At 38.3% G+C, this 12,228-nt stretch overlaps 1 protein-coding gene across 1 annotated transcript in view; it reads left to right on the forward strand.

Moving 5' to 3' along the window:
• Positions 1–12,228, forward strand: part of RNF180 (ring finger protein 180) — a 224,501-nt gene that overhangs the window by 182,047 nt on the left and 30,226 nt on the right. The gene's annotated exons all lie outside the window — the stretch shown is intronic.

The raw sequence follows: 12,228 nt of genomic DNA on the forward strand, positions 1-12,228 counted from the left end.
CGCCCAGGCTGGAGTGCAGTGGCGCGATCTTGGCTCACTGCAAGCTCCGCCTCCCGGGTTCATGCCATTCTCCTGCCTCAGCCTCCAGAGTAGCTGGGACTACAGGCGCCCACCACCGCGCCCGGCTAATTTTTTGTATTTTTAGTAGAGACGGGGTTTCACCATGGTCTCGATCTCCTGACCTCGTGATCCACCTGCCTCGGCCTCCCAAAGTGCTGGGATTACAGGCATGAGCCACTGCGCCCAGCCTCTAGATATTGATTTTTTTATTTACTTTAGACATTACAAATTTCTTCTGCCATTTTTATCATCTACATATTGTTTGTCCATGGTGTCTTTCATTGTAAGGAATCCTTAACTTTGATATAATTAAATGTTTTTTGCTTTGTGTCTTAAATTTTTATTTAGGTTCTTCCCTATTCCCAGACCACAGAGGTTTTCTTTTTTTTTTTTTTTTTCTTTTTTTTTTTTTTTTTTTGGAGACAATGTCTCTGTTACCCAGGCTGGAGTGCAGTGGTATGATCTGCAGCCTCAACCTTCCAGTTCAAGCAATTCTCCCACCTCAGACTCCTGAGTAGCTGGGACTACAGGAGCACACCACCATGCCTGGCTGATTTTGTATTTTTTTGTAGACACAGGGTCTCACTATGTTGCCTAGGCTGGTCTTGAACTCCTAGCTCAAGCAATCCTCCTCCCTCGGCCTCCCAAAATGCTAGGATTACAGGCATGAGCCACCATGCCAAGCCTCGCATAGATTTTTTAAATATTTATTTTGTAGTTTTGCTTTTTCGGTCTGTATCTAGAATCTTCCCCTTATATTTTGTTACAAAAGGTTCAACATCTGTCTTTTTTCATATAATAGCCTACTTTTCTGAATATTATACAATCTTACTGAGATTTTTATATGGTTTCCTATTGTTGTCTAGAAATATATTGATATTGGTATGTTGATATATTTAACAATCTTATGAAACTGTCTTATTAAGTCTAATTATTTATAAGGTTTTTGTGGCTTTCAGTGAAGACAATATTAAATAAGGACAATTTTATATCTTTCAATTTAATGCATATGCTTTTTTCTCTTTGCACTTGCCAGACTTTCTGAGCTAGGACTTCTATTTGATTTTGAACGGAAAAAGTAATCATAGCATCCCTGATTTTAAAAGGAATGCTTTTGTCCAGGTGCAGTGGCTCACGCCTGTAGTCCCAACACTTTGGGAGGCCGAGGCAGGCAGATCACGAGGTCAGGAGATTGAGACCATCCTAGCTAACATGGTGAAACCCCGTCTCTACTAAAAATACAAAAAAATTAGCCTGGCGTGGTGGTGGGTGCCTGTAGTCCCAGCTACTCAGGAGGCTGAGGCAGGAGAATGGCATGAATCCAGGAGGCAGAGGTTACAGTGAGTGGAGATCGCGCCACTGCACTCCAGCCTGGGCCACAAGGTGAGACTCCGTCTCAAAAAAAAAAAAAAAAAGTAATCCTTTTAATATTTACAAATAGGTATAATTGTTGCGCTGTATTCTTGGTAAATACCCTTCATCAGGTTTTAAGAATGTTCTCGGCTGGGCGCGGTGGCTCACACTTGTAATCCCAGCACTTTGGGAGGCCGAGGCGGGTGGATCACGAGGTCAGGAGATCGAGACCGTGGTGAAACCCCGTCTCTACTAAGAATACAAAAAATTAGCCGGGCGTGGTGACGGCGGGCGCCTGTAGTCCCAGCTACTCGGAGAGGCTGAGGCAAGAGAATGGCGTGAACCCGGGAGGCGGAGCTTGCAGTGAGCCGAGATTGCGCCACTGCAGCCTGGGTGACAGAGCGAGACTCTGTCTCATAAAAAAAAAAAAAAAAAAAAAAAAAAGAATGTTCTCACCTGTTCCTAATTTCTAATACCTATAGTTTTTCTTGAATGGAGTTTAATTTTGTGAATTTTTTTCAGCATTTCTTGAAATGATCATATGGCTTTACTTCCTCAATTTGTTAATGCACTGAATCATATTAATAGATTGTAATTGATGTTCTAATGTCAGGACATTAGAACACTGCTAGATTTGGTTGGCTAATATTTTGTTTCAGAATTTTACTTATTTATGAGTAAAATTGTATTTATTTTTTATACTGTGTTTTGTCAATTTCTTTCTAAGTTTATATATCTTTTTGCTGAGAATTTTTTTTGTTTCAAATTTGTTGGCCTTTGTTTATAATATCTTAATCTCTCGTATATCTAGTTATGCTCTTTGAATTCTGATTATCTACTCATTTTTCTGTGATGTTGCTGAGTATTTGTCAATTTTATTATTCCATTTAAATTACCAAATTTGACAATTTACTATTGTATCTTTGTTCTTATACATTTATTTCTGTTCTTTATTAAATCCTTTCTGTTACTGTCTTTGGATTTATTTTGTTGTTTTTATACCATATTAAGGTGACTTTCTAAGTCAATTTGCATCCTTTTTACTTTCTTTAAATTATTACTTAAGGCTATAAATTTCCCTTTCATCACTTATAGTATTTTTTAATCTTCATTTCTAATTATTTTTTATAATAAACCACACAATTACATACTGGTTGGATCATCTTGATTAAAAATAACAATTGTACAAAATCAGGGTTGTACTGGAAAATTAGCATCTGTGATTTCAAGTTATACCACACTATTTCATATAAGATGCCATCTATGCAACATTAATAGCTTCCCTAAGAAATTTACTTCTCAGCTTGGTTTTCATGGTTGGTAGATGGAAGTAAGGTGGAAAGGGGGATCTTATGGGAAAAAAATAGACATTCCTATAAATGCCTTTGGCTCCACAAAATTAGTGGGGTTTTTTTCACACACACACAAAATTGCAAAGACAAACAGTTATAGCTTTTCCAACCAAAGAAGCTTGTATAAAAGCTTGAACTCAGGCATAAAACTAGCTAATACTTGTCCTTTTCACCCTATGAAGTGTCTTAGATAATTAATAAGTAAGCAGACATGTTTTAAATTTTTTCTTCTTACAAATACATACTTCATGTATTAATACATAAAATGGGTAATAAGAAAAGGAATGGAAATAATCTAGATAAATGTGAGCTAGCACTTTTTAATCTCTTATCACATACTAGTTACACTGATGACTGTCAATTGTAATTTCTTTCCCTGAAATACCAACCATTTCCAGGCATTTAATCCTCAGTTTATTTGAACAGTATCCAACTGATATGGTTTCCATCTATCCTATGTTAATTTATTCCCTGAGAAACCATTCAAATATATAATTACATGTGTATGTATACGCACATACATACACAAAGCAATGTAGCAAAGAGGTTTCATTAAAACATTTTTGCAAAAAGTTCTACATTGTTGAATTTCTTTTCTAAACATACTCAAGTCAAAGGAATTTTTAACAAGAATTAAAAATTCCATGTCTTAATTTTACTCACTGTAACAAAAACATGCAGCTGAAATGTAGGTGTCTGATATATATTTATGACAATCCATCCATTTTTCATGAAAGCCTGGAGAATTATTTTATTTGGTCATTAGTTTGCCTGAAGGTATTAGATTGGTGCTGCAAGTTTAAACATGCTCAGTATAAATCAAAGAACTCCACATGGAAAAGCATGATTATCTCTAATAGAAAACAAAACAGTACATGCTCACACAGCATGAGTGTGAATATAACCCAGAAATCCACCTTCTCAGAAAGTTGGAGGTAAGTCAGAGAAAATTTAAAATATGCTGTAGACCTGGGGCTGCCTTGCAGCCGAAAGGTACATTAACCCTTACATTTCCTCTGAAACTGGAACAATTTTGTTCACAAGATAATTTTTTGAAAAGGCCTGCAAATTCTGAACTCATTCTTTTCAGTTTGGCAGAATCAGGTTCTATTTTTGTTACATGGTTTACTTATGAGTTTAGAATTTCAGAAGCCTTTTGCTTCTGTATTAAGTTTATGACCCAAATGATTTATAATGCAAATTGTACATTTTGTTCAACTATCACCACTTCATAACTTATTTTAAAAATTACGAGCAGTGTTTCATTCTCTCCTTTCCTCCCTCCCTCTTCCTTTACCTTCTTCCCTCTCCCTTTACCTACTCTTTCCCTCTGACTCTTCCTTTTGCACACACACTCACAATTTTTATTCTTTTCATTATTTCACATATATAGAACTTGCTTGTTAATTCCGTATGAAATTGGATGTTGGTGGGATATGATGCCTTCATTTTAAAACACTTGGATTTATAAAAGTGGACATGTATGCTTGTGCATTAAAAATTCAACCAGTAACCACAAGACTTCTGAAATTAGCACAAGAAATAAATTCTCCTGGTGTGAAAGGGTGGTGGCCACGTAGTCCTGACCTTGGCCCGGAGCTCACAATTTTAATAATGTGTCCCAAAATAATGCTTTACCTAACTACCCTGCAGAATAAATGACACCAAGTAAAAGTGTTCAAAGATATAATAAGATGACTGATACTGGATTTTTTTAACCTTTGAGAAGAAAGGGCAGAAAGGAAGTGAAGGAGCTCAGCACAGCCCTTAACTCAAACTGGACTGTTGATATCAATAAATGGTGTCATTTAATTAAAAAAAAAAGATTTCAGAAATGTTCAAGTGTTCTAAAGTTTGATCACTGTGTGACTACTTTGTTGGGGCCGTGGGCAATATATGTATTCATTGTGAATCATTCTGGGAAACTGTGGTCAGTCTGGTACAGAATATGAAGACTGAGTATGTAGGCCTTAAGTGAGATAATGGAAAACCTACTCCATTTCTGCAAGACCTCATGGTAGGTTTAGGTTTATCCTATTCTACAATCGTGAAGAGTAGAGTACTCTTAGAGGTGATGGTGGATACTCACACCTGGAACACAGAGGTTAGCAAGGAGTACAAAGGTATCCTGAGGATGAATCCATGTCTGTGCAATGGCTGCAGGTTATTCTTGATGTTGTGTCCTACCTTTTATCCCAAATGATCAAAAATGTTATGAAAAGTTATAGCAGATCTGATCTATACAACATTCAAGACACAGTAGCAAAAGGGAGCTCAGGGCTGTCCTCTTCTGCTTCAACACAAAAAGAGTAGAAATCTCATTTGATCAGCAGCAGCAAAGATGGAAATGGCAGATCAGGAGGCCAGATTAGAGGGATGAATGTGACCTGATTCTGAGTACAACGAGAAAACAACCACAGAACCCTGAGAAAGAGCAGGAACAGATATAAGTCAAGTATATTGTTTCTGGCAACAACAGGAGTGGGAATTTCTGCTTCTGAGTAGAATATAGTAAGTGGTGGCAAGCCATCACTCTCAGTGGTAATAACTGGGGGGAAATTATAGGTTACAAAAATCATATTTACAAGTAAATTTGAGATATATGGAATTGAAAACTAGGTGAATTAAAACTCCAGTATGATCAGAGGCCCCTAGGAAAGCTAATATTGCCAGCTCTTTGCTTTACTGGGAGTATTTTCTGAGTCTGAAGATTAGTCTAGCCATGGGCAGAGGACTCTGAGGGGGAATAGAAATCAGCAGAAGTTTTGATAACCATAGATACTGACATGTCAGATTGGAAGAGGAGTCCAAACATATAGGCGATTTTCTACATGAGACATTTGCTGAGAGCTTTGGGAGTAAAAAAAGGCTTAAAAAGTTGGCTAAAAAAGACAGAATGAAATCTCTTGTAGTCTCAGAGTTTAGGAATCAAGTTATCCTACAGGGAGGGACCTATAACAGATACATAGTAAGAATCCTCCTTAAGATACATCCCATATTTTAAACCCATATAGGATGGATGGCTAAAAAGCAACATCCACAACCTCTGAAAACCACAGCTTTCAGATCAGAAGAGCTAGGGACCTTACAAACTGTTAAGCAAAAAATGCAGAGAACCATGCTCTAGTAGGGAGTCCAGACCTGAAAAACAACACACTAAACACTAAAAATTTTCTGCAGTCCCATTGTGAACTCCATAGTGCTTTGGAGATAAAGTCCCATTAAAGAAATGAGGCAGCAATAAACACAGCATAGGTCACGTGTCCTTAAGACGTTTGAAATTAGATTGAGTATAATGAAAGTACAACGTAACTTCAAACCCAACCCTGCTTGTTGTTAGATTGAGGGGATGAGTCTCTCACTCAATCTGCCTGACAAAAGAAAGGTCCAGTCCTCTCTGGAGGGAAATATCAACTTCAGTCTCCATGGATCTTTCATACAATAAAAAATTATGATACATGCAAAAGGTTAGGAAAATGTGACCAATAATCAAAAAAGAAAGTACAAAATGGAAACACATCTCCTCTTTGATCTAGATGTTGGAGTTAGCAGACTTTAAAATATCCATTAGGAAAAAAAAGTTAATGAAAATAGAGAAAAAGAATAGATAAAAAGGTAAAAAACTGCCAATAGAAAATAGAAGCTATAAAAAAAGAATAAAATAGTCTGGGACTACAAAGTGCAATAGCTAATTAAGAATGCATGATATGGGTTTAACAGCAGACTATGTGGGATATAATCTGTTGAATATGTGTAATTGGAGACCCTGAAGGAACAAGAAGGGGATAGAAAAATATATCTGAAGAGCTAATTGTCAAGAATTTTCCAAAACTGAAGACAGACATCAGTACATATTGATAAATCTCAGCATAGCCTAATTAGGATAAATAGAAAGAAAACCATATCTAGAGACATCATCTAGAGCAGCCAAACTACTGAAACCCAAATATAAAGAAAAAAATCTTAAAAACATCTAGAAAAAAAAGTTACCTTCCAAGAAGCAAGGATGACTGACTTGAACAGAAACACCACAGGACCAAATGGTGGAATAACATCTTTAATATGCTCATGGAACATTAAAGGTGCTATTTAATGGCTTACTGCTAACCAAGAATTCTTTATCCAGCAAAAATATCCTTAAAAAATGAAGGTGAAATAAAGGTATTTCAGGTATCCAGTAGACCTACACTACAAGAAAAAGTAAAGGTAGCTCTTTAGGGCAAAAGAAAAGGATCCTAGCTGGAAGCACAGAACTGCAGCAAGGAAGAACACCAGAAAGGATAATTATATGGGTAAATATAAATAAATGTTATTTGTTTATAACAATAATATATGGTGAGTTTAAACACAGAAAATGAAATATATGACAGTTATTGCAAAAATGGTGAAAGTGGCAAATGGAGTTAAAGTGTTGTAAGGTTCTTACATTGTGATAAAAATACTAATTTAGAGTTTACAGTCACAAATAAAAGTTGCATACTCACTGGAGTAAACTACTCAAGGAAAAATGAATAAATGTATAAAAAGCTAATAAGTACACTACCTCTCTGGACTTCCTCCCAAAAACCCATAATCCCAGTTGATTCATGGGGAATGTATAATGACTCTAATAATAATGTATTAATATTGGCTAACTAGTTGTGGCATGTACTATATTAATGTAATATATTAAGGGAAATTGAGTGTGAAGTATATAGGAACCCTGTACTATCTTTGTAACTTTTCTATGAATATAAAATTATTCTAAAATAAAACATTTATCAAAAACAAACAGCTAATAGAGAATGGAATAATATAAAAATATTTGGTTGATCCATAAGAAAGCAATAAAAGAAATACAAAAGAATAAAGATCAGATACAACAAATAAAAAATGTAAACATTAAAAATTCCTACTAAAATAGATTGGCAGATGGGTGAAGAAAAACAAGAACCAATTATATGTTGTTTGTAAGAGACAGCATTTAAATATAAAGGCACAGAAAGGTTAGAAGTATAGAAAATTATATATATCTAAACAGTAATCAAAAGAAAGCAGCTGTGGCTATGTTAATGCAAAAAATTAGACTTTAGGGGATGGAGCCAAGATGGCCGAATATGAACAGCTCTGGTCTGCAGCTCCCGGCGTGAGCGACGCAGAAGACGGGTGATTTCTGCATTTCCATCTGAAGTATCAGGTTCATCTCACTAGGGAATGCCAAACAGTGGGTGCAGGACAGTCTGTGTAGCGCACCATGCGCTAGCCAAAGCAGGGCAAGGCATTGCCTCAGTTGGGAAGCGCAAGGGGTCAGGGAGTTCCCTTTCCTACTCAAAGGGGTAACAGACGGCACCTGGAAAATCGGGTCACTCCCACCCTAATACTGCGCTTTTCCAACGGGCTTAGAAAACGGCACACTAGGAGATTGTGTCCCGCACCTGGCTCGGAGGGTCCTATGCCCACGGAGTCTCACTGATGGCTAGCACAGCAGCCTGAGATCAAACTGCAAGGAGGCAGCCAGGCTGGGGGAGGGGCACCCGCCATTGCCCAGGCTTGCTTAGGTAAACAAAGCAGCCAGGAAGCTTGAACTGGGTGGAGCCCACCACAGCTCAAGGAGGCCTGCCTGCCTGCCTCTGTAGGCTCCACCTCTGGGGGTAGGACACAGACAAAAAGACACCAGGAATCTCTGCAGACTTAAATGTCCCTGTCTGATAGCTTTGAAGAGAGTAGTGGTTCTCCCAGCACACAGCTGGAGATCTGAGAATGGGTAGACTGCCTCCTAAAGTGGGTCCCTGACCCCCAAGCAGCCTAACTGGGAGGCACCCCCCAGTAGGGACAGACTGACACCTCACTCGGCCAGGTACTCCTCTGAGACAAAACTTCCAGAGGAACGATCAGACAGCTGAATTTGCGGTCTCACGAAAATCCGCTGTTCTGCAGCCACCGCTGCTGACACCCAGCCAAACAGGGTCTGGAGTGGACCTCTAGCAAACTCCAATAGACCTGCAGCTGAGGGTCCTGTCTGTTAGAAGAAAAACTAACAAACAGAAAGGACACCCACACCAAAAACCCATCTGTACATCACCATCATCAAAGACCAAAAGTAGAAAAACCTACAAAGATGGGGAGAAAACAGAGCAGAAAAACTGGAAACTTTAAAAAGCAGAGCGCCTCTCCTCCTCCAAAGGAACACAGTTCCTCACCAGCAACGGAACAAAGCTGGAAGGAGAATGACTTTCACGAGTCAAGAGAAGAAGGCTTCAGACGATCAAACTACTCCGAGCTATGGGAGGAAATTCAAACCAATGGCAATGAAGTTAAAAACTTTGAAAAAAAAAATAGATGAATGTTTAACTAAGGTAACCAATGCAGAAAAGGGCTTAAAGGAGCTGATGGAGCTGAAAGCCAAGTTTCGAGAACTACATGAAGATTGCAGAAGCCTTGGTAGCCTATGCAATCAACTGGAAGAAAGGGTATCAGCGATGGAAGATGAAATGAATGAAATGAAGCGAGAAGGGAAGTTAGAAAAAAAGAATAAAAAGAAACGAACAAAGCCTCCAAGAAATAGGGGACTATGTGGAAAGACCAAACCTACGTCTGATTGGTGTACCTGAAAGTGATGGGGAGAATGGAACCAAGTTGGAAAACACTCTGCAGGATATTATCCAGGAGAACTTCACCAATCTGGAAAGGCAGGCCAACATTCAGATTCAGGAAATACAGAGAACGCCACAAAGACACTCCTCGAGAAGAGCAACTCCAAGACACATAATTGTCAGATTCACCAAAGTTGAAGGAAAAAATGTTAAGGGCAGCTAGAGAGAAAGGTCGGGTTACCCACAAAGGGAAACCCATCAGACTAACAGCTGATCTCTCGGCAGAAACTCTACAAGCCGGAAGAGAGTGGGGGCCGATATTCAACATTCTTAAAGAAAAGAATTTTCAACCCAGAATCTCATATCCAGCCAAACTAAGCTTCATAAGTGAAGGAAAAATAAAATACTTTACAGATAAGCAAATGCTGAGTGATTTTGTCACCACCAGGCCTGCCCTAAAAGAACTCCTAAAGGACGCACTAAACATGGAAAGGAACAACCAGTACCAGCCACTGCAAAAACATGCCAAATTGTAAAGACCATCGAGGCTAGGAAGAAACTATAGCAACTAACGAGCAAAATAACCAGCTAACATCATAATGACAGGATCAAATTCACACATAACAATATTAACTTTAAATGTAAATGGGCTAAATGCTCCAATTAAAAGACACAGACTGGCAAATTGGATAAGGCGTCAAGACCCATCAGTGTGCTGTATTCAGGAAACCCATCTCACATGCAGAGACACACATAGACTCAAAATAAAGGGATGGAGGAAGATCTACCAAGCAAATGGAAAACAAAAAAAGGCAGGGGTTGCAATCCTAGTCTCTGATAAAATAGACTTTAAACCAACAAAGTTCAAAAGAGACAAAGAAGGCCATTACATACTGGTAAAGGGATCAATTCAACAAGAAGAGCTAACTATCCTAAATATATGTGCACCCAACACAGGAGCACCCAGATTAATAAAGCAAGACCTGAGTGACCTACAAAGAGACTTAAACTCCCACACAATAATAATGGGAGATTTTAACACCCCACTGTCAACATTAGACAGATCAACAAGACAGAAAGTTAACAAGGATATCCAGGAATTGAACTCAGCTCTGCACCAAGCGGACCTAATAGACATCTACAGAACTCTCCACCCCAAATCAACAGAATATACATTTTTTTAAGCACCACACCACACCTATTCCAAAATTGACCACATGGTTGGAAGTAAAGCTCTCCTCAGCAAATGTAAAGGAACAGACATTATAACAAACTGTCTCTCAGACCACAGTGCAATCAAACTAGAACTCAGGATTAAGAAACTCACTCAAAACCGCTCAACTACATGGAAACTGAACAACCTGCTCCTGAATGATTACTGGGTACATAACGAAATGAAGGCAGAAATAAAGATGTTCTTTGAAACCAACGAGAACAAAGACACAACATACCGGAATCTCTGGGACACATTCAAAGCAGTGTATAGAGGGAAATTTATAGCACTAAATGCCCACAAGAGAAAGCAGGAAAGATCCAAAATTGACACCTAACATCACAATTAAAAGAACTACAAAAGCAAGAGCAAACACATTCAAAGCTAGCAGAAGGCAAGAAATAACTAAAATCAGAGCAGAACAGAAGGAAATAGAGACACAAAAAACCCTTCAAAAAATTAATGAAGCCAGGAGCTGGTTTTTTGAAAAGATCAACAAAATTGATAGACCACTAGCAAGACTAATAAAGAAGAAAAGAGAGAAGAATCAAATAGATGCAATAAAAAATGATAAAGGGGATATCACCACCGATCCCACAGAAATACAATCTACCATCAGAGAATACTGCAAACACCTCCACGCAAATAAACTAGAAAATCTAGAAGAAATTGATAAATTCCTCGACAAATACACCCTCCCAAGACTAAACCAGGAAGAAGTGGAATCTCTGAATAGACCAATAAGAGGCTCTGAAATTGTGGCAATAATCAATAGCTTACCAACCAAAAAGAGTCCAGGACCTGATGGATTCACAGCTGAATTCTACCAGAGGTACAAGGAGGAACTGGTACCATTCCTTCTGAAACTATTCCAATTTATAGAAAAAGAGGGAATCCTCTCTAACACATTTTATGAGGCCAGCATCATCCTGATAACAAAGCCTGGCAGAGACACAACCAAAAAAGAGAATTTCAGACCAATATCCTTGATGAACATTGATGCAAAAATCCTCAATAAAATACTGGTAAACCAAATCCAGCAGCACATCAAAAAGCTTATCCACCATGATCAAGTGTGCTTCATCCCTGGGATGCAAGGCTGGTTCAACATATGCAAATCAATAAATGTAATCCAGCATATATACAAAACCAAATACAAAAACCACATGATTATCTCAGTAGATGCAGAAAAGGCCTTTGACAAAATTCAACAACTCTTCATGATAAAAACTCTCAATAAATTAGGTATTGATGGGATGTATCTCAAAATCATAAGAGCTGTCTATGACAAACCCACAGCCAATATCATACTGAATGGGCAAAAACTGGAAGCATTTCCTTTGAAAACTGGCACAAGACAGGGATGCCCTCTCTCACCACTCCTATTCAACATAATGTTGGAAGTTCTGGCCAGGGCAATCAGGCAGGAGAAGGAAATAAAGGGTATTCAGTTAGGAAAAGAGGAAGTCAAATTGTCCCTGTTTGCAGATGACATGATTGTATATCTAGAAAACCCCATTGTCTCAGCCCAAAATCTCCTTAAGCTGATAGGCAACTTAGCAACTCTCAGGATACAAAATCAATGTACAAAAATCACAAGCATTCTTGTACACCAATCACAGACAAACAGAGAGCCAAATCATGAGTGAACTCCCATTCACAATTGCTTCAAAGAGAA

This window comes from Hylobates moloch, unplaced genomic scaffold (genome assembly GCF_009828535.3).
Source record: "Hylobates moloch isolate HMO894 unplaced genomic scaffold, HMol_V3 SCAFFOLD_23, whole genome shotgun sequence".
Lineage (NCBI taxonomy): Eukaryota > Metazoa > Chordata > Mammalia > Primates > Hylobatidae > Hylobates > Hylobates moloch.